The following is a 21064-nucleotide window of genomic DNA, read 5'->3' on the forward strand; positions in this document are numbered from 1 at the left end:
TGAAGTATGCCCGATGATGGCGCTATGTCGATACTAGTTACAGCTCTGGCTGCTTTCTAGCACTCTACCATCTTACTCGTGGGGAACAAATATTGGCAATGGAGGAGTTGTTATATGTATTAGGTTGGTGCATAAGTTCTTAGCTTTTTTTGTTTTGCATGTTGGTATTCCGGTTACTAAGGGTTTATTTATATATTGCCATTTTCTGTTTTTACTTTACTGTTGCTGTTTGAGCTTAGATATTATCATTTTGTCATTTGAAGATATTGAATGGCGCCATGGACGCTAGAAAATGGAGCGTCAAAAGGAGAAACCGGAACATTTCCGACAGATTCTTCTGTTTGAGTTCAATAGAGGGGTGGCAGTAGTAGAGGCAGCCAGAAACATTTGCGCTGTGTATGGGCACAATGCCATTGGACAGAAGAAAATGATTTTCTCGTTTTAAGGAGGATTGTTTCGACATTAGCGACTCTCCACGTTCAGAAAAACCTTCGCGGTTTGCTAAGATCGTTTAAACGCAGTAATTCACAATTATCCAGTCAGTGTGCTCGAGAACATGTAGGTGTGATGAGTTCCACATGCTCTAAGGCAAAATCACAAAAATCAGCTGACGACCATATGTGCGTCTCTGCTTGCTCGTCATCAAATGGTTTTTGAACAAAGTGATAAAGGAAAAATAAGGAATAGCTGAACCCAAACGAAGTTGTGGTGTATTACTAATTGCTTCTCCGAGGTATAACCATCACTGCTGACATTCATGGTCCACGACTGAGAAGTCTTGCCGACGCAGTCCAAGAATAACGGCTAGGAAAACTGCCTGAAGTAATGCTACTCGACGATAATATCCGCGCGCATTCTGATATACTGACGAAGAACGCTACACAGGAGTTGAGTTGGAAAGTCATTCCGCACCCATATTAGTCATATGATCTTGAGCCCTCGGATTTTCACCTTTTCTGCTCTCTATCGAACAACCCTCAAAGAACTTACTTTCCAGATGAAAATGGGCTCCGAACATGGCTCGATGAGTTCTTCGCCTCAGAACCACGTGATTTCTACAGTCGTAGAATCGAAAGATACCCCAGCGTTGGCAGATTGTTGTCAGTAGTGAAGAAGAATATATTATCGATTACCAAAGTCTCTTTTAAGTGTATCTGTTGCGTTCATTAAACTTATGGAAAAACACTACGAACTCAGGCACCTTATGCACCGACCCATTATTAAGGTAGAACACAAGATCAAAATAAGTATATTTTGTGTTGGTGATCACGTAGAAGTGTGTGCTAGTGAATTAATACTGAAAAATACTTATATTTTAATTGAAGCTCTATACAGATCCCCACTGTTGTAATGTTCATGAGGAATAGGGATTCCTTACTATGCCATCTGTTAGACAGCAGGAAGCAGTTAATGACTATGGTGATTTCAGTATACATTCTCTGTTCTGGTAGGAAAAATTATATGGAAACATTATGTAGACCCTACAATTTGAACTCACCAAGTAACTTCCAACACGCCTGGATAAACACAACAGGACGTTAATTAATAATGTTTTCTTTTATTAAACTCAAGGCAGGAAAATAACCGTAAACCCCATATCAAATGGTCTCTCTGATCATGATGCACAGTTAGTATAAATAAGATATTGCCTTACACTACATATACTCCTCAATGGGTGTCAGAATAATTAATCACTACCAGACAAGTGCCTTTTTTTATGAATAGTTTGTAAGAGATGACCAGGGATGAAATTTGTAATCACCCAATTGCTGACATAAAATTTCATCTATTCTATGACAAATTCGTGTCATTATCTGAAAACAGCTTTCTGTATAAGCTAATATGGAAGGCTATTAAACAGCCATGTAAAAAAAAACCATGTGTCACTACACAGATTGAAGTATCTTCTGAAAAGAAAAGTGAAATGTATCTCTTTGCAAGAACACGTAATAGTACTTCTTTACTTGCACACTAAAAAAATTGAAAATTACTAAGGAAAGTTATTAAAAAGGTGATTGTGTATATTATTACGTCAGAAATCAGTAACACCGACGAAATATTTACGTCTATGGAATGCAGTAAAACGAGGGATGGAAGAACAACCGCAGGACAGGATAACATTGCAACTTCACTGGGGGTTTGAAAAATTATGTGAAATTTATCGCCAGTTGGCGCAATTTATTACCACCAAAACAGCAGACGACGCGTACACGACCTTAAATTTGTATGTGGCTCATCTACAAACTATGGGTTCGGTCATGCATTGTTGCTTTTACCCCTTATACAGGTATCTATAATTCATCAGATACATATAGCAGGAAGTCAGTGAAATTTTTATGAAACAACGAATGTAAATAAATAGATTTATAAATAAACGAGATAGTTAATGAATAAAGCATCTATAATTTATCAGATACATTCAGCAGAAAATCGATGAAATGTTTATGAAACAACGTATGTAAATAAATAGATTTATAAATAAACGAGATAGTTAAAGAATAACGCCCCAGGAAAAAATGTAGCCTAACGACAGGATTAATGTTCACAATTACTCATTCGCAAGGTGACTTCGAATGGTGACCCTATACAGACTACTGTCTAAACACAGTAAAGCAATAATAAATTACCTGACTTACTTAGAAAAGTATTCGCAGGCAATAACAAACGTAAGCAAAGGAAATTGTGTGTGTATCCAGATCATTCAAACTGAATCGAAGACATATAGTTCATTTGGTTAAATAGTTTCTAAGTCCCGAATAGATGCATCGAAATTATACTGTCGTGAAATACCCTATAGTTGCTTTTTCTGACGTAGTGCGACAGAGAGAATGGGGGATTACCTGCTCGCTCTTCATTTTGCAGATCTATGAAGCAGGAAATTGCATGACAAAAATCCAGCGACCTAGGTTCCCTCTGACTCCTAACCTCCACCTCCACTTTTCGGCTATGTTACACCCCAAGAACACAATTTCTTCCATAATACGGTTCTGTAGCACTTAGATATTTATACGAAGTTTAATATTTTTTACTGACCCATTTCATTTAACAATAACCATAAACGTTATACCATTAAAACACAATTATTAATAATTAAGATTTTTCCATACGCTGCAGCTTCGGGAATTATTAGCCCTAGAGATATAATGAACCGGAACATTTTTCTAGGAAATTTAATGTAGTTTAATTTTCTGTCGGAAAACATTTTCATCAGTTGCCGCAGTTTTCGAGATATTGAAGAAAAACTTTAAAAAGTAACCTTTACGTGCCGCTCACGCCCCACCGGTTAGAATGCTTAGCACGTTGTTCTTGACACTCCCTCTGCCACTATACAAAAATTTGTGGCTACACGAATTATATTTCTCCCAGAGGAAATTATTTTGGTGTTTGTTGACTGAGTTATAGTTAGAGCTCTTATGAATACAGAAATATAATATCAGTATTTTCAGTATTTAAAGTTAAGGGCTCCCTATTATTTAGCGATTTTTCCGAAACTTTTTAAACAGGGTTAATCACCGTTTTCTCTGTAAAACAGTGGAGACAATGGGTTTCGCGGATACAGTTCTACGAATGTTAAGAAATATAGTTACTGGGATGACAGCAAAAATATTCGTTAACGGGCATTTCACGAGAGCCATCGATCTACTCCGGCTTCCGGCAAGGTAGACCTCTATCTGTGCTTCTGTAAGTCATAGCGATTGCATTTCTTGTCAGAATATCAAGTAGTGAACTAGAGGTGCTCAAGATTTTTATTTTGAGTCATCAGTCTTCTGACTAGTCTGATGCGGCCCCCCTCGAATTCCTATCTTTCACCAGTCTCTTTATCTCCGAATAACACTTGCACTTACGTCCTCAATTATTTGTTGGATATATTTCCCTTCAGTTTTTCCCTCTACAACTCCCTCTAAAACAAGGGGGATTATATACCGATGTTGTGACACATGTCGTATCATCCCGCCCATGCTTCTTGTCAATTTGTTCCATATATTACTTTCTACGCCTATCCTGCAGAGAACCTCCTTTTTTCCGCTCATCAGGTAAGGAGAATTCCTTAACTTTATTTATTTCGTGATCAGCAACCCTAATATTAAGTTTCTCACTGTCCTCATTTGTCATACTTCTCATTATTTTCGTCTTTCTTCGATTTACTCTGAATCGATATTCTGTTCTCGTTAAAGCGTTCATTCCAATAAGCAAATCCTGTAATTCTTCTTCACTTTCACTGAGGATAGCAATGTCATCAGTGCACCTTGTCACTGATATCCTTTCACCTTGAATTTTAATCCCGCTCTTGATGATCTAGCCGCATCCGAAAGGTAGTGCAAGATACTGAAGACTGATTCACTGCCGACTTTCAAGTTCATCCATACCAGTTCTATTGTGTCAGCTTCCCGGTAGCCGAGTGGTCAGCACGACAGATTGTCACTTTTCAGGACCCGGGCTCGATTCCCGACTGGGTCGGAGATTTTCTCCGCTTAGGGAGTGGGTGTTCTGTTGTCCTAAACATCATCATTTCATACCCATCGACGAGCAAGTCGCCTAAGTGGCGTCAAATCGAAAGACTTGCACCCGGTCAACGGTTTACCCGACGGGAGGGCACTTTTAGTTCCATTGTGATATGCCGGTCTTCGAACATCATGCTGTTCCCAGTTCGTCCCCAAAAGACGCTCTGTAACCTCTTCACCTTAATTCAGGCTGGAGGCCGCATCTAAAAACTTACACATTTTTGACACCATCTCTGCAGTGTGGTTCCCTTCAAATGCTGGAAACGAATAAACGCAAGATGCTCCACTTTTTAGAGGGTTACGCCATTCTGTTTTGGCTACTCCAGCGACGTGCTACGGTACTTTAACAGGGGAATATCAGTGTCTGACAGGACTGCAGATGAGTACGTGCAAACAAAAAATTAATTACCTCTCTTAATTTTTTCGCGACGGCAATTAAACTCTATGACTGCACCTCGAACATAACCTGAATTCTCAACAGTCCTGAGAAAAGACTGAACGACGGCGAGGAGGCGGTTGCCTCAGCCAGCCGCGCTGTGAAGGCGGGAACGTCACGGTAGGCGCAGTCGCGCACGCGCACCAGGCTGCGCTCGCCCGACTTTCGCCGTTTGCAGCAGGCGGTCCGGCGACGCAGCTGCAGAAGCGCCGGTGGCCGACGTGACGGGAATCTTCTGCCGCCTTCCGGCGCGGCGAGGCTCTCGCAGAAGGCTGCCTCCTCCCACAGAAACTTCTTAATCACCTTCAGGGAACACTCTCCACCAAACCAGCAGGAGAATCCGGAGTGAGGTTTCTTCCCAAAAGTAAGAGAAATGCTTCGAACAGTGATTTTATTGTCTCTTTTGTGCTTTTAATGACTACTACTGCAGATCGTTTCTCAAAAATTCACTAATATTTCGATTTATACGAATATTTATCCTCCGATCATCCGGAAGATACAGTCTGACTTTGGTGCAGAAGCAGGAAGTTGTGGCCCCAAATAATCACTCTCGGAGTCCATTGAGTATACAATACAAGGTGAAATTCATTTATCAAACTACACAATACTGACTCCAGGTATAAATAGCATACTTAGTACAACCTAATGACTGCAAATTAATGTAAGAATGACAAAACAGCATAAAGCTACAAAAAATTTGAATTACTGCAGAAAAAAAAACTGTTTCCAATTTTTAACTTCTCCCGGGCAACAATCTCATACGATCATTTCATTTTTCAACTTCCATAACATAGTTTCTGATAATGAAAGAGCCGGCCGGGGTGGCCGAGCGGTTATAGGCGCTTCAGTATGGAACCGCGCGACCGCTACGGTTGCAGGTTCGAATCCTGCCTCGGGCAAGGATGTGTGTGATGTCCTTAGGTTAGTTAGGTTTAAGTAGTTCTAAGTACTAGAGGACTCATGCACTCAGATGTTAAATCCCACAGTGCTCATAGCCATTTGAACCATTTTTGATAATGAAAGACAAGTATGTTAAGACAATAATATTTTAAAACAACAAATACAAGATCTAAAATCACTACCTTTATAAAATCATAATACAATCTTCTTCATTTATTCCCTCTAGTGAACAACCCACTGGTCTCTCAAAAATGGTTCAAATGGCTCTGAGCACTATGGGAGTTAGCATCTGAGGTCATCAGTCCCCTAGAACTTAGAACTACTTAAACCTAACTAACCTAAGGACATCACACACATCCATGCCCGAGGCAGGATTCGAACCTGCGACCGTAGCAGCAGCGCGGTCTCAGACTGAAGCGCCTAGAACCGCTCGGCCACAGAGGCCGGCACTAGTCTCTCGATTCAGATTAGAAGCCAATAGTTGAATACCCTTTACAGAAATACAGAAATCTGTAGAGAATACCAAAATGATGCTTCTCTTCTTCTGTGACACTGCTCAGCCGCTGCCACCATCCTGTCCAGTAGTTAAGTAGAATAGATGGTGTATATCGCGTGTTTTCCTTTTGCAGAAGCAACAGTACATGGAGTTCATCGGCGCAGACTGTGCCCACAAATACATAGGGTTTAGACACTGGTTTGTTAACCTGAAACAAGTGCATATTGGACACGACAACATTTCATCAAAACTATAATATGCAAGCACCGGTAGTGAGGTCAGTAATGTCAGACTGCTACAAAAATTATTAGAGAAACACCAGCTGTTACTCTGAAGCCTCATAAAACGACTTCAGTTTCCTTTTGAAACATCACTGACACACTGAAAAGGACTGACAACAGTTAAAGTCAGAACCTTGTCTCTGAACGACAAATAATAATACTAGGTATTTAGCAGCGTGATCACTTCAACGAGACTTCTTCAGTAAACTGTCAGCAGAGGTACAGTACAATCATGGCTTAATTCAATCATCGGCTTCGTATGTGCTTACATCGCCAAAAATTGCAGCTATCACTTCTTCCGATCAAGCACTGTTACTTCTTAAATACCACTGTTTGAGCAGGTCACCAAGTACACCACTTGTTCCCGGTCGATTCCCTCGGCCCACCAGCAGGGCTGTGCGTACCACTCATATGGCTTACCCCATTTCTGTCTCTCGCGGCCGACCACCGCGCCAGAGAATCTCCGGAGCTGCCCAGCCTGAAGATGCGTCATCGCCCTTTGACGCGACTATCGGTAAGTGCCAACATTAGACAACTTCTTTAAAAACTTCCTGGTAGATTAAAACTGTGTGCTGGACCGAGACTCGGACTCGGGACCTTTGCCTTTCGCGGGTCCCGAGTTCGAGTCTCGGTCCGGCACACAGTTTTAATCTGCCAGGAAGTTTCAAATCATCGCACACTCCGCTGCAGAGTGAAAATCTCATTCTGGAAACTTCTTTAAACATTGGTTTTCATCACGTACGTATAACCATTGTGGCAAGTTTGATTCGAGTAGTAGACACTAGATACACGTGTTAACGTCATGCATTATTGCATGTAAGTTACGAGGCAGGAAAGATAGGACTGCTGGTAGTTATAAGTTTACTTCTGGCCGCTACCGATGAGCGTCGTCTTCAAGACACAAGCTATCCCTTGAGAACCAATTCCGAGCAACCTAGGACGTACGTTACCCTCCTAAAGTCTTTCCAGGCTTTTGATCCGCCATGACTCTTACATTTCTAACTAGACAAGTCTCGAACCACCATATCTGATTATCACCTTACAAACCAATGTGTGCGTCCGCATGGAGAATAAACTTCCTTTCCTTTCATAAGAACCTAAGTCTTATAACACCCTTCAAATATTCTGAAGATTAGCATGATAACGGAAGCAAGATTTAAGAAAAATTAAGGCACCCTCTTGGAAAAGCTTGTAACTATGTAAAGCGGTATAACATTTTCAAAATTCTATGACATGGATGCATTCTTCCGCCCCAATCAATCAGTGAATACATGGAAAATTAAACTATCTAAATAAAGCAAAGAGAGAGATTCTAAATCCTGAGTGAAAAGAAATCAATGATACGATTCGCTGAAGACATTGCTATCCTCGGAGAAAGTGAAGGAGAATTGCAACGCTTGTACAAAGGAGTGAACAATTTACAGAATATGGACTAAGAGGAAACTGAGAAAAGACGAATGTAATGACGAGTAGCAGAAATGAGATTAGCGAAAAACTTAACATCAAATTAGTGACAACGAAGTAGAAGAAATTAAGGAATTCCGCTACCATGGAAGCAAATGAGGGACGAAGCGAGGACGACATAAAATGCAAACTAGCTCTGGGAAAAAGGGGATTCCTGGACGAAAGATGTCTGTTGGTATCGAACACAGGCCTTAATTTGAGGAAGAAATTTCTGACAATGTACGTTTCTAGTACAGTAGTACTTTCGGATATTCATAAAAGAAGATAATCAGTCTTCGAGGTTTGGAACTATAGAAAGTTGATTATTGTTTGAGACATTCTCAGACTTCATTCTCATGATGAAAATTGCTTGATTGGTATGTGGAGCTGCTCCGTATAATGGGCGAAGAAAGTAACATACGGAGAAAACTTAACGGAAGAAGGGACAGGATGGTAAGTTACGTATTAAGACAGCAGGATATAACTTCCATGGAGATGTACAGGGTAAGAGCTATAGGAGAATACAGAGACTGAAATACACGAACAAATAATTTTGTACGTAGAGCGCACGTTTACTCCGCGATGAAGTGGTTGGCACAGGACAAAAAGTCGTGGGGGGCAGGGTCAAATGAGTCGCAAGACTGATGACACACAACAAAAGACCTCACCAGTTTGACTACGCTCACCAGTCTCTCTTTGCACCTACACAGCTGGAACGTTTAAGATACATTACATGAAGGATGGACAAATTGTTGCAGATCTGGATTCTAACAGTATTTTATTGATGAAATGAAATAAGTTCTGACATCGGCCGCAGATGGATGTTGAAGTGAAACCAATGGCTGTAAGTGAAAATGTGTGCAGGACCGGGACACGAACCCGATTTACCGGGTTTCGCGAGCGGTCGCCTTAACCGCTTCAGCTCTCCTAGCATTTTTCCGTGCAACCAAAATTCCCGTTCTGTCGCCCACTACTTATCTAGCGCCCCCTATCCACCACACTCATTGCGCGCCACATCACGCTGGATTCCCCCGAAAATTTAGGAGAGAGAGTGCATTCACACTGAAATGATCTTAATGGCTGTCAAGTCGTATATACTCGTATATGTGTTATGTCCGTTCTTTCGGTTCCGAAAGATGTATGTGTACATGGACTAGTAATCAGAGGTTTTAGTACTTACTAGTTTAACTAACAACAAATGAACAAAGACAGCAATCCATCGCTTGCTTTGATCATAAATATATGTCTGAGTGATGTCAAATGTTATTATCTTCACATAAAGAAAATTATTATCTTGTCAATAACATTCAAATAGTGAGCTACACCCTTAACTTTTATAGATGAACTTAGTAAAGTTACTTGTGGCACTTTTGTTTCCTATGCATTTGGTCACTGTCAGAACAGAAATTAATAATCAAATTAGTTAATTTAATAAGACTGGACCTGTATTCAAATGGAATTAACTACGATTAAGTATACCACAAACTATGGTTCACCTGGGAACAGGGAGCTGCGGATATCGTTTAACGACCATCCGCCAGTGCAGCAGGATTTTATGCTTTCACCTTGATTCAGGCGGCAGCAGAAAACAGCCCACTGCGAACGAGGAGCAGCGCGCTGCGACAGCTGTACTGTTCTGAGGTATCCACGAAAATTTGCAAACTAGGCGGTCTGGAGTTCTGATTATCAGAGCGCGGGAAACTTCCCTATCACGGCTCTGAGATCCCGGTAGATTTCAATGTTAAGTGCACCCGTTCGCTGGTCTGGCCAAACCAATATGACTCACAGGAACGACGTTGCGTGTTAGAATTTTTAAACGTCATATGGCCGGCTCAGGGCGAATAAGTTCACCATCGTGACATACGATATGTCCGATATGAGATGCAGTTCCACTGCTGGTACAGTTGGAAACTACCACTGTCTCTTAGTCCACACGAGATACAGACCACAAATCTCACCTACTAAGGAAAGACATGAAGTTCACCATCAGAGGAGGGCCAGAAGACGAAGAAGGCAAAGAATCACAACTACTTTCCACCAAGCCTCGGTACGGGAGCCGAATTAGCAAAAACCAAACCGTCCCCACATTGCAAAAACCCCTCTTGACTGTTCTGTTGCTCTGCTAGCCAATTCAGCCTCCGCTTTGTATATCCTGAGAGTAGTCTATGAGTGACTTCAAATCCCTCTTGTCAGAAAAAACAAGATTTTAGACTAGGGAGGCGTCGTTCTCTCGGTAAGCATGCCGTATTTTTGGCAAAAAGCATCTACCCCTCAAAAAACGTCTATCCCTCGTTTACAAAGAGATCAAACCTTTCCAGGCCGACCATTTCCAGTTTCGGAAAGGAGGCAATTAATACTGTAGAACTAAGGCTAGATAGTAAAGCATTTATTAAATTTTAATAATGGGTTTCAGCAAGGCTATGTGGCCATCTTACGTTTTATAACGTTACAATGCCTTTTTTTATCAATACTGTTAGTGATGTTACACCACGTATACTGGCGTCCTAAAATTCTTTAGAAATCGGCATGTCAAACATAAAAGAAATAATAACTACAAAATGGCTCTGAGCACTATGGGATTTAACTTCTGAGGTCATCAGTCCCCTAGAAATTAGAACTACTTAAACCTAACTAACCTAAGGACATGACACACATCCATGCCCGAGGCAGGATTCTAACCTGCGACCGTAACGTAATAACTACAAACATGATAGAAATATGCTGCATTCACGCACATCAACAGCTGTCAACTGACTGAAAAAAGAAGAAAGATGATGTTATGTTATAAAGCACAAGACCAAAGACGGCACACTGCCTTGCCAAAATTTGTTATCTAAATCTGATAGATGCTTTACTTGTGAACTTGGCTTTTGAAAGTTTATCCTTCTAATCTTAAGCATTCTTGTGTTACAAGGCTTGAGACTGCAACCTTCAGCACAGTGTATATAATCACTCTGGGGAAAAGTATATCTATGTCAATCGGCAGAGGTGTGGCAATTAATTTATTTGAATGCGAGGAAGCTGCAGATTAAGAAAGACAAGTTCAGCCTTTGCGGAACGTTTACCAAAAACGACTCATAATATGTAGATTGTAAAGTTTTACCTATTACTAAGAAAAGCAGAAAGTTGAATCTATTGGAAATACTTTAAATCAACAATCATCTGACACAGAATGGCAGCGTAGTCTTAAATGAACAACCTTAGCTTTCTTTTTGGCATTTGTTAAATTAAATTTTTATATACAAGTATTACACTGAATCTTATTTTCCATCTCTTTTAAATTTAAAGTTATTTACATAAAATGACAGGGTTTTTCTTTCATTTTTAGTTAGATAACTATTTCTGTGTGATTTTAAAATTTAATGATTTTTATCTTTAAACTCTCTACATGTCATCACTATTGTAGCTTCCTTACAAGTAATATCTGTGTAAGTCACACGCCATTTTATCTGTGTTTGCAACATCTAGTTGTCAACTGACAATGGCATAAGAACCTATAAGCAAATAAATATAATTTTGCAGAAAATTAAGAAAATGCTTCCTAACCAATATTGTTGACATGTTCTGGAAAACAACAACGAAAAATTCAACTAACGTTAAAATTTTTAAGAATGAGAAAAATCAGTATAACCTGGACTTATGAGCTTGCTGTTGGAAAAGCTCTCTAGAACTGTAGTTTCACATAGTAAAGATTTTCTGCCGACTGTCACTGTGAAGACAGACGGAGCAATCCATCTCTGAGGTAATCGCTGCCCTGCGGCCGGGTGCGTTATAAAGCCGCGTGGTGGGCTGCAGCGCTCCAGGCGCGGCGTGCCGACACAGTCGCAGGCTGCTCGGTTGATTTACTGGGGGCGCGTGTCGCGCGGTGCGAGAAGAACACCGGCCCGCATTCGTATTCTCAGTCCTGTGGCTGGTCGGCCGGCAGCTCATTCCGCACGCGGTGCGCGCCGTCCCCTGGGCTCTGTACTGCGAGGGCGCCGCTTAACAGCCCCCGTGTGTCCGCGCACAGTTGACCCGGTTTTATCAGGAGGCGCTGCACTCCCCTGTCACCAGAAACGTGCATCATCAGAAGCAAGTGCTGCAATACGTAAAAATCTCATTCCGTATACGCAGGAACCCAGAATAATGTGAAGAAACTGGTATTGCATACTGTTTCCCAGTACCAACAGAAAACTGCTTTTCTTCAGCGAGATATAAAGGATAACTTCATATATGTGGTGTCCCAGGAGAATTGGCCATATTCTGGGACATGACAGGAGGACCATTCGAAGCAAAAAAGTGTAGTAAACATGAGAAACAAATCTTTTCAAATCTCTTCTGCTACAGGTTCTTTGCTTTCCAAAATAACAGAATAATAGTCTAGGAATATGAACTTTTAAATTGGTACAGTAACAGCTGCGAGCATCTGTTCAGTAGAAGAGATGTTTCACAGTAACGAAGACGAAGAAATGCTCATAGCTCTTACAGTAATCGCTACAGAGCCCACGATTATGCAATTTTCTCTGGTTTTGGTGAAACAGATTTCTTTGACAGTATCGAAGATGAAGAAGTGATCATAGCTCTCAAGGTATGCATTTTAGAGCCCGTGTTTACTCTGTGGTACATCTATACTCCGCAAACCTTATTTAGGTGAGTGACAGAGTGAACTACTGATACCAGTATCAATGGACCCATCTCTTATTTTCTCATGGCCAGATACGGAAGCAAGTAATATTTCATGTAAGTCTGCAGGGTTTCGTGGCCATCGTCATAGAAGGTAAATCTTGGAGGTTGGTTGGCTGTGTCATGTCTTCAACTCATTCTACACAATCGGCGTTTCGATCTCTCTGTTTGGACCTTCTTCATGGTTCACTGGTTTTACCTCCACAGTAACATCCTACACGATTTCACCTTCAATGTAATATTTCGTCCGACTCTTCCTTGGAACACTCTCGGAATTTCAACACTAAGCTTCTTCGAGATACACAATGTCTTTCTTGTCCCATCTGCTTCCATAGTTTTTTGGGCAAGTCTATAACGTCCTATTGCTTACTAAACGATCTCGTTGCGAGCCGTATTATTCCTTGTCGGTTCCACTCTGTTGGCAGAATCGTATGTCAAGCTTGTATAAATCAGTGCATTGCTCGAGAAGGCAAACATCCGTGTTGGAATCCACACTGAGCTCCCACGTTCAGTCCTCAAGAAGTTTCAAAAAGAAATTGTGCTACTATCACAGCCTGGCTGTGATTTCTGTTTTACATGGCGAATGCCGCTAGTGTGATAAAATAGCCTAGAATGCTCCCAAAATTAGTGATTATCAAGACCTGATGTCTTCAAGCTTTTTGCATAAAATCCACCATTCTCATGTTGCGGAAAAACATCTGGAAACGTCATCTGACTCTTGAATATCGAGAGAAATAGTCACACACAGACGTACTGTCATAAATTCAGCTCAACGAAAAATACATAGGGCCTGCAGAGCTTGTTTCTGAATATCTCACAGTGAAAACTGATTCGTAAAGGACAGTGAATTACACTGGACATGCGTAAGCTTTCTGCCTGCAGCGTCCAGATGTGGAAAGAGGATGTTTTATCAGTTTAGTAGTTGTAGCCTCAGAATACAAGGAATCTGTAAATCTTATGACATTAAAAAAATTAATTAATGTTTCTTTCACATAGCATAAACATGATGCAGTGAAATCTGATAGCACAGAAACCGTCGTAACAGCTCCGATCACCAACGTTGACTGGACCTGAAACCCTTTTATCATGCAAAGGAAAGTCGTTTATTGTCGATAGCGTGTGAGATCGGAATACAGACATGGACTAGTCCGGAATATTTGGCAATGGAAAGATCTACATGATACTTTTTTCCATTGCAGTTCATATGAACCAATACACCATTAGTGGTTGTGGATCGTAAAGCTACATTACAAGGTTTGACATGATGGCGCCATGCAACATCACACGTTTCAGTGGCTTAACACAAAGCGAAAAATATAAATAATTATGTTGTAAATGAATACAAGAAAATTATTTTACGTTCCCGCAGGGACACTAAAACATATTAGTAAAAGCTTAAGAGTCACAAAAAGCAAAAGAACATATTACTCCTATCTTAGGTTTCCTGAAAAACTAAAAACTGTTTGATACTTCAGGAAAAGGTAACTTTTTAACTAGAACTACGGCGATCTTGTACGTCATCCGACAAGATACATTCAGACTAGAGCTAAAAAAACCTATAAGCCTCCACTTTTCTGTGCACGGGCATGTGGCCAGCTCTTATCATAACGAAGCAATGTCAATAAAACCACCAAACAATAACTAAATTTCACTATGACAAGTGAACTGAAATGGTCGCACCCAGTTCTTGATTCATTGTACTGTAGAATCTACAAGACACCATAGACCTCCAAGAGATAAAAGTAGTCTTCTCTCCAACCATACCTCCTCCGACGAGCGTCCACCAGACACTGAACAGCACACAGGCTCGAATGTAAACTAAGTAAATAATGCCGAATTCTCTTTTCAAACAAAGAACACACGGGCTGCTAACCGCGAATGATTCCCATTGGTCGAAACTGACTCGCTAGAGGTCTAAAATTGCTTCATTTTACAAGCAAAGAGGCTGCTACGGTGTTTGGGAAGAAATGGAAACTGCCGTGCCGGAGGACAGGAACAGGCAGCTTTCAACGTAGTGAAGTATTACTGAAGTGCAACCGGGCTCCACTCCAGCTTCACACTCAGAACTATCGAGAGTTTTCTAACTCATTTTTCGCATGTTCTTGTTTTGTCTATTTTGTTTATCAGGCAACTGTCAACAGCATCGATATACTTACAGAAATGAATTATACTCACTGTGCTGTCTTGCAATACATTTATTCACTACTGGTTTTGAGCATGGACCATCTTCACAGTATTAGCACAAAAATGGAAACAAAGCGAAAATTGTGAATCTCGACACAAATTACATTTTCATGAGAATTATTTGTCGGAAAAATTAACTGTGCTTACGAGAAATATCTAGTGTGACAACTTCACAAGGCGTACAAGCTATTTAACCAGGAAAGTATATACCATTCGTGACTTGAAAACGGAAAGGAATTGATTCTTAACGCTGTAATACTGGGTCAACCAAGCATAAAATAGCGCTATAAACATGAAAACTTGTAAGATCAGTAAGTATACAGCACCATTGCTCAGGCACAATAAATCCCAGTAGACTAACACACAAGAGTTGATCAAATAAGCTACAAGCCACAGTCAAAGATCATAGGCCAAAGAACAAGTCACAAACTATTTGTGTACTATAGTGTAGTCACAGAGTGATACACATGCACTCAAATTACAATAAAAGAAATACAATAAAGAAGACACAGTTGCGTAAGAATTTTCAGTTCAGTATTATGTAATATAATGTTATATGGCACCATTATAATGTCACATGATATTATAGTGGGACATGATAAAAACAAACCAACAACTTGGTGAAAGTCATCACATTTGAAAATGTACACAGATATGTGCCATATTCTGCAATACAATAGCCACATGATGGTATTCGGTATCACATGACAGAAACGTATGGACTATTTAGTAGGAACAACAAAATATGAAAATATATGTTGACATTTAATGTTGAACATTTGCATGACACAATCCAACCACCACGAATAATTCAGACTAGCAGCAGCAAAACAACTCAAATATCAAATTCATATCAGAGGATCAAGGATACGGGTAGTGTAACCAAATGAGGACTTCCATACTGCAAACAGTGTTCTGTAATATAATTGACACATGATACTACTAAAAAATCCAGTGATACAATGTCACACAATAACAACAAACATACCGTTTGATGAGAACTTTAGGTACCCACTTGAGAGAAAATAATCACACTTTAGGGAACATCTCATTCCAGATAGATTATTACACAGAGTAGATAGAGTTAGTATCATGAACCTGTTTGAATAGACTTAGATTTTTGGAAACTTGATTGTACATCCTGATAAAGTTCTCAATGAACAAATCATTTTAAAAAATAAAACTTACTTGAATAACTTTTCTGACACATTCAAAAGTTAACTTATGACTATCTAAGCCACGATAATGACCCAAATATAGTTTTATTTTTAATTTACACCCTTTCCCCTTTTCACCCACCACATATTTTTTTACTTATGCAGTTTTTATCGTGTATCTTTACATAATTAGCTATTAATTAGTAGCAAATGTGTTTTGTTATTGTCATCCAATGTTTTCTATGGTGCATCGTCAGCAATATTATAATGATTATACTCTGAAGTACAATATATATAAGGTACTTAATAGGGTTAAGCCATAGTTCTTTGGTATGTACTTAACTTCTCAGACTCTACACACCTCCCTCCCAACTTTGTAAATATTTTACATTTAGATTTACATTTTATAAATGTTTATAAAATGGTCCCCCTTGTCACATCATTGTTAACTGCTGATATCAGATTCTACCTAAATATTATCTGGACATTTAACCAAGTTACCACTTCTATTGGTATCTACATGATGTTTTTATTACACCTTATTCACACAGAGATACTATAGCATATTACATTTTCTATTATTAAGAACTTAATACCAGATTTGTTCTGCACACGTGTTGCAAGTTATTAATAATGTATACACTGCTGGTTATGCTATGGATACGCCTCTACACTCTCTCCTCTTTTTAAACATCTACATGTCATGATGTAGGAATGTTTTAGCTACTTTTCATATGTATCTTGATAGTCATTAGGAACATAGTACTACAATGGGTTCATATACATTAAATAATTTACGTACTATGGGATAGGCCATTGAGACATTGAGCTTATGTTACTCATATCCCTACCACCCACTTTTTTAAAACTCTTACACTTTTAAGATGTAGGAATGATTTCACAGAGAGGGTCATTTGGTTATGATCACAGATGTGTTCAAATTTTCTGATAGTTAAAGTCACTGTTAGATTTTTCACATTGATGCTTTCGGGTTATAAAAGGTATATTGGGCATATCCCAGGTTCAGATTTCTGGTAAATTAGTTCAATAACATGGGATAGTGATTGATGGCAGGGTCACACATGTTGTAATAGTATGATTAATAACAGATTCTGTGTAACACCATTAACAATTATTTTAGCCTTACTATCTCAATTACTTGCACTATACGTGTCCTATAACTTCTGGAATGGACTTGATGTTGGAACTGTTTTTAATGTCGTTAAGTTTTTATGCTGTTTGTTTTTAGAGGCACCATCTCATAATGTTTTAACATTAGGTGTCTATGTATATATTGCTTTGCTGCTGCTGCTGGCCTAACGGTTCATAGTAGTTGAACTGTGTCATATAATTTTCAACATTACATGTCTATGTATATTTTGTAGTTCCTACCAAATGGTCCATTTGTTTTTATCATGTGACATTGTGTCATGTGGCTGTTGTATTGCATAATATTGTACATGTCTATGTACATTTTCACATGTGATCATCTTCACCAAATGGTTGGTTCGTTTTTATTATTTGCCATTGTAATACCATGTGACATTATAATAGTATCATGTAACGTTATACTACATAATACTGAAAAAAGTCTTATGCAACTCTGTCTTCCATTATTCTAATTAGAGTGCATGTGTATCTCTGTGCTGCTGTACTATAGTGTACACATATTTTGTGCCTTATTCTTTGATGTAAGGTCTTTGACTTCAGCCTGTAGCTTATTTGATCAGCTCTTGTGTTAGTGTACTGGGACTTGTCGTGCCTGTGCAGTGGCGCTGTATACTTACTGCTCTTATATGTTTTCATGTTTTCAACGCTATTTTCTACTTGGTTAAGCCTGTACTATGGTGTTAAGAATTAATTCTCTTACGTTTTCAAGTCAAGAACGGCATAAATAGCTTGTATGTCATGTGAAGTTGTTGCACTAGATATTTTTCGTAAGTACACTTAGTTTCCGACAAATAATTCTCATGAAAATGTAATTTGTTTTGAGATCCACAGTTTTCGCTTCGTTTTCATTTTTGTGCTAGCACTGTGAAGAAGATCCATAACCAAATCCAGTAGTAAATAAATGTATTATAAGACAGCACAATGTGTATCATGTATTTGTTTTTATACGCTATTCGGAGAACACAATATCTGGTGATCAATTTCTATTTTCAGTAAAAGTGCGGAAGAATTAGAGGATCTGTTGATTGGAATGAACAGTCTAATGAACACAGATATGGACTGAGAGTAGTAAACCAAAGAAGGACGAAAGTTTGAGACACAGCAAGAATGAGATAGTGGTAAACTTAACATCAAAAATGGGGTACCCAGAAGTAGAGGAACTAATTCTGCTATCTTGGAAACAAACTAACGCTTAACGGACGATATAAAAAAGATACGTGTAAGAACCTGGTTAGCACAGATAAAGACAACATGTCTAGATAGTTTTGAACATACTGCCATTAAACTTCGGCCTCAATTTGAAAAAGATGCTTCTGAGTATGTAAGGTGAGCACAGAACTGAATGAAAGTTTATCATGCCCTATGGAAAAGCCATAAAAATTATATGCTCTTGAGATGCAATTCTACAAAAGGTATTCAAAGTCCAGTGGACTGATATGAGACGAAGAGGTTCTCTACAGAATCAGAAAGGAAAGGAATGTGTGTAAACACTGATTAGAAGAAGAGATATGGTAATAGGAAATTTGTTAAGATATCAAGGAATAATTTCAATGCCACAAGAGGACAATACATGTAAAGTAAGAAAGAGATTGTAATGTGTCAAATAATCGAGGCTGTTGAGTAAAAGTGCTACTCTGAGATAAGAGATTAGCATAGGAGATGAAGTCGTAGTAGGCCACATCAGATCAGTCATAGGAAAGGTAAAGAAAAAGAGAGAGAGAGAGCATCGCGGTAGTGATGACCTGGCATACATCAGAGTAGCTGCTGCTGAGATCTAGTTAAGTCGTTACATGAAGTGTTTCCGAGGGCTCCATACCTTGTCCCCCAGGCAGAATTCTGGAGGCGAGTTCACACGAGAGATATCTTACAACTGCTGTGGCAAATAAAACCTCATCTTGCAATAGAAAATGTTGAATGAAAAAAAATCTGTGGTAATTGGTATGCGTGCGACAGCATGTATACCTACACAAGGACCAACTTAGTGTCACCATCCTGCGGTACAGGAGTAAGATATAAATATTACACACTTTCTCCTGCTTAGGCAAAAGGAGAAAATTGCTTGCTTCTTTTTGCATTTGATGTGGGCTTCGGTCGCTTAATGTGAATTTTGGAGGCATCATTAGTTCATCTACGGTTCCTAGTAAAATCCCAAAAAAGATTCTTTTACCATATTTCGGCCGCCATAGCGGACGAGAACCCAGCCAAAGATTCCAAGATGGCTATGCACAGAAAATGGTTAAAGTCTTCAGGATTTATTCCTAAGATCCCGACCTCGAAATACCCTGAAAATTTTCTTGAGATATTTTCCAGTTTCCAAGATACAGAGGTTCGAAATTACCTAACTTCTACACGTAAAATCCTATTGGAAGTGAAATCTAAATAATAAATAACCGCAGCAAATTGCTAAAATTTTAATGGTATCTTCTCTAGAAGACCCATCTCTAATTTTTGAAAAATGTTTATTATTTATCGAGAAACAACTTAAGGACTTGTTTTTTGGGTACCAAAACCCATCCATGGATTCCGAGACCGCTATGCACAGCAAATGGCTGTAATTTTTACGACGTATTCCTATGATCTGATTTCGAACAACCTTAAAAATTTTCTTCACATCTTCATCTTTTCGAGATACCCAGTTAGCCTGCTTGTACACGTAAAACACGCACTTAAAACCCGATCTGAGGTGTAAAATTAGTTTCGCGTTATTTAAGTTTCACGTATACAAACCATCTAAATTTTCCTGACCACTACGTTTCTTTTCATATCCTATACATGCCCTGCTGCAGCAGGGAAAAGGAGGGAATCAGCGAAAAACCACTCCTATCGAAAATATGTTGCTGTTTATTTAAACTGAAAGGCTCTCAAGGAAAAGCCTCACTCTAACGCCCTCAGCAGCTTTAAAAGTTTTCCCAAAAATTTGGGCATATGAGCATATTCCCTCTTTCTTTAACCTGATCTGAGTTTACTGGACAGTTGTTGGTGCATCAATCGTCAAACCAGATTCGATAACTCACTAAATGTATTTCAGTGCCTGATAGAGTGATGGTTGTGTTAATATCCTTTGCAGCAAGTGACATTAAATTACGACAATTTTTGTGGTTAAAAATTTTATTGCTGCATACAAAACTTTAGCTCATTTTGATGAATTGGTGCACTAACTGGTTATAAGGAACAAAGACAGTATTTCATAAATAAATGACAAAAAGACGTGAAACTATGTTGATCCACGAAAATTCATTCAGAATAATAAGGAGGTTTCATTATTGTGGACGGACTGACTGTCCAGAGGCTTTCGTTTTCACCAAACTAATTTAAGCGTGTGCTGTAGTAGTGGATCTTATACATATACATTTATTTTCATCATACGTTTAATAATGCAATGCCAATGAAGTCAGAAATGTTTTACGTAGTAACGTAAATAGGTAAAATAAACTTCCTTCACAACTGATTATTGATTTCATACATGTCAAAAATGTTGTGGGAGAATCACACGTTTGGTACGAATTTTATTGATTATTAATTCCCAACGTTGCAGTCTTAATAGGTTCATCTGTTACAAATTATCCTGACCTAAGCTCTAAATATTTTCCACCAGTTTCATCTTCTCAGTGTTTCAATCAATGTGTGGCTCAATAACAGTGCGTTGATACAATTTCTTAGATGTCAAAAACGAATAATACACTCCTGGAAATTGAAATAAGAACACCGTGAATTCATTGTCCCAGGAAGGGGAAACTTTATTGACACATTCCTGGGGTCAGATACATCACATGATCACACTGACAGAACCACAGGCACATAGACACAGGCAACAGAGCATGCACAATGTCGGC

The sequence above is a fragment of the Schistocerca piceifrons genome, chromosome 1 (genome assembly GCF_021461385.2).
Source record: "Schistocerca piceifrons isolate TAMUIC-IGC-003096 chromosome 1, iqSchPice1.1, whole genome shotgun sequence".
Lineage (NCBI taxonomy): Eukaryota > Metazoa > Arthropoda > Insecta > Orthoptera > Acrididae > Schistocerca > Schistocerca piceifrons.